The sequence below is a fragment of the Biomphalaria glabrata genome, chromosome 4 (assembly GCF_947242115.1).
Source record: "Biomphalaria glabrata chromosome 4, xgBioGlab47.1, whole genome shotgun sequence".
Classification (NCBI taxonomy): Eukaryota; Metazoa; Mollusca; class Gastropoda; family Planorbidae; genus Biomphalaria; species Biomphalaria glabrata.
In genome coordinates this window covers 40,701,759-40,705,346 of record NC_074714.1, presented here as the reverse complement: position 1 = coordinate 40,705,346, position 3,588 = coordinate 40,701,759, and positions in this window count along the sequence as shown.

Sequence of the window (3,588 nt, the reverse complement as noted above, 5' to 3'; positions counted from 1 at the left end):
ATGTGGATACTCATCCCCAGATGCGACCTACATATTTTGCCTCGCAGACATACCCATTGTCCGCAGGTCGTCGATTTAGATTTTCTTTTTGCCGTCTACGTCTGTCCTTGGCAGCGTTTGTTTTTTTTTTGTCTCAAATGTGTACCCCCCCCCCACCCCGGCCCTAGTAAGGGATCTCCAGCTGTATCTCTCTGTCTGCCTAGTTACTACCACTCATACGGATATGAGCTATGAGTACTGTACAGAAAGCAATTTAAACTTCCTGAAGATGTTTGTGCACCATCATGAACACACTACAAACAGCGATGTTCTTGCGAATGCCAGTATGGACAGTATGGGCAGGGCACGTATCCCGTTTGGGAGACGAACGCATGCCAAAGGCAGTCTTTTTTTAGTGAGCTGAAAAGTGGTCGACGTAACAGAGAAACTCACGGAAACGCTTTAAAGACCAGCATAGGCACCATTTTGCTTTAACTAACATAGAAGAGAGCACCTGGCTGCAGGCGGCTTCAGAACCTTCATAATACTATTACTGAACTCTCAAAAATAAATTATTAATTGTATCGTAGTACAAATACAGGGATATCCTCAATTTGGACAGAATTTTATCCATTAATTAATTTTTTATTATTCACCATCGACAAATTCTTGTCTTGAAGACTAGTGCATCTAAAACAATGGGTTTGTTCGAAACGTCCAGTGGCGTAGCTATGGTTCATGATGCCAGGTGCGGCATTCCCTCCCACAATGATAAAAGCGGTGGGGTCAAATACCGTATTTTTTTAATTTTCAAGGAGCCATTGTTGTTATCAATTTATATTTAAAATAAGAGATCATTTCTAATATCGACCTTTTAAAACTTTTAACCGATTTCATTTGTGAAGTCTGCAAAAATATAAGTAAAATCTTTTTGAGGAGGGGTTTTTCAAAACGTCTCAACTAACATAATATTTTTGTCTGTATATTTTTATATTTTTTTTTAGTTTGTTTGTTATTGTTGGTTTTTTTCTATATGGTCGAAATTCTCCCTTAGTGTAACAACTAAAAAAAAACCTCTGCAAGACGATTTACTTTACACGAAGATATTTTACGAAGATCTTTAATGGAATTAATTAGATATACTACTTTTTTTTATATTGAGTTATTCGTCACTATGACTGCAACCACTTTTACTTTAATCTTTTTTGACATGCATTCTTCTTGCTATGAGAATAAGGCGTTATTAAATTTCTGCAGCTGAGAACAAGAGGAAATCCGTTGGTCCTAAACATCCCTAAAAAAAAAGATTCAGTCAGAGGGCTGTACTTTTGCAGACCAGAACATTCCTTAGTGGACACAGTTGATTAGGCTACAAGAATAGTCTCCCCCTAATGGATATCCACCATTGGAAGTGCCCTGACAGTACCAGAGAAAGAATGTTACGTCATCTTTAATAATAATAATAATAATAATAATATAAAATAACAACATACCCCATTAATATATCAATGGATCCATATCAATATGGAAATTGTCCAAAATAACAATATACCCCATTGTTATATCAACCGAGGGGATAATAACAACTGACCTCACAGACACCTTCAAGGCCCTTAACATTTCTAGGAACATCTTCGTTGCCTGTCAGAGGGCGGTACTGCTGCAGACCTGCCACATCACCAGAAAATTCCTCAGTGGAAACTGTTAAATGGACTACGATAAATTCTGTTTCTCTTAAGCGAAACTCGACCCTTTCAGCGCCAGAGAATGACTACTTGTTCATTTCTAACATAATAATAATAATAAATAATAATAATTATTATTATTATTATTATTATTTTGTAAAGATTATGGGATAGCTGAAATTGCTGTCAATAGACTTTTGATGTCCTTTCTATCATGATAAGTTCTGTCTTATGCCAAATAAATATTGTACTAATATACATAACAATTGATTATTTTAAACAGTCACGGTATAGCCACTTAAGGATCTGTATAGATAAATGGTGCAAGTCTAGACGTAAGATGACCTGTTGTGAATGCTGTCGTTGCTGTTGTCTGTATGATGGTGCTGCACGTTCTGGGAAAACACGTGCGCACAACTTTATCTGTAACTTCGGCGCCCTCCAACATAATGATGTCAACAGAAACAAGGAAATCAACAAAGCGTGTGGCACTCGTAGTGTAGCTAGGGGAAACAAATGCGGATGGGTGGGTTGGGAATGTCGTGGTGGTGATGTTCATTATCAACAGCGTTCGTCATCTGTATGTTTACACTTGCGCCAGTCACGAGGACTTGAGATGGACCCTGGTAAATTTTCGCCCTTTGAACTCTCAGCAACAAGGACTCTGAGCTCCGGGTCATCTCCCCTTGTCACCATATTTAGCGGCTTTGTTTGTAAACAATAGATTGCCTACGGATAGCGTGCGTCACGCGGCTAAAAATAAAACAATAATAAACACTGGCTCAAAGCTTTTGATAATAATAATTAAAAAAACAAAACTTGGTTGCACAATGAAGGTGTCATGTTTGCTATAGTAGACCCATTTTTTGAATGGATATTTACAAACAAACATTAACAATTAGACCACGTGAATCTTCAAGGTATCTAACTTTTAAAACATGTGACCGAATGTAATCTTCTTAGTGCTGTGTCATTGCTCTCTTTCTCAAGTGGTCAGGTGCAGGTGGTTGTGGGAAGTCGTCATCAAAGGGTTCAAGATCAATGCCGTCGTTCTAAACAGGGGGGGGGGCTGATAGAGGACAAGAGTCCATCGCTTTTAACTTGTAATCATAACGAAATTTTATAAGTATCAATAAAGTAGTTTTAGTCTTAGTCTTTGTCTTAAACATGGACATGGGTCCGTACTCAACACACTAGTTCATTAGATCTATGGGTAACAAGCAATATATGAGAATAATTTTTTTTAAAAGCAACAACAACAAAGCTTATCTACGTGGAAGAACTCCATAATATATATATATATATATATATATATATATATATATATATATATATATATCTCAATAAACAGAATGTATTTATCTTATCTTATCTTATATAATACAGACGTTACTTCAAAAAAGAAGATGATTACGTCCTACGCGTCATGCATTTAGTCATGCATATTAACCAATGACTTAAATTCTGCCAAGTCACTGGTTTTCCTGGCTAGCTCAGGCAACCCATTCCATGCTCTAATAGCACTAGGGAAGAAGGAGTATTTGTACAAATTTGTCCTAGCATATGGGACGAGGAATGTGCCTTTATCTTTGTGTCTTTCAGAGTATTTTATTAAATTTTGTTTTTGTATTTGAAGATTATGGTTCAGTGTTTTATGTATGATTGCTACTTTACTTTTGAGCCTTCTGTCCTGAAGGCTTTCTAAATTTAGTGATTTTACTAAAGGTGTTACTCTAGTCAAATGTGAATATTCGTTTGTTATGAATCTCACTGCTCTATTTTGTGTCTGTTCCAGTTTCTTAATGTTTTCTTGAGTTGAGGGGTCCCAAACGGAGGATGCATATTCTATTATTGGCCTAACCAAGGTTAAGTAACATTTTAGTTTTATGTTCTTATTTGATTTATAGAAATTTCTTTTAATAAA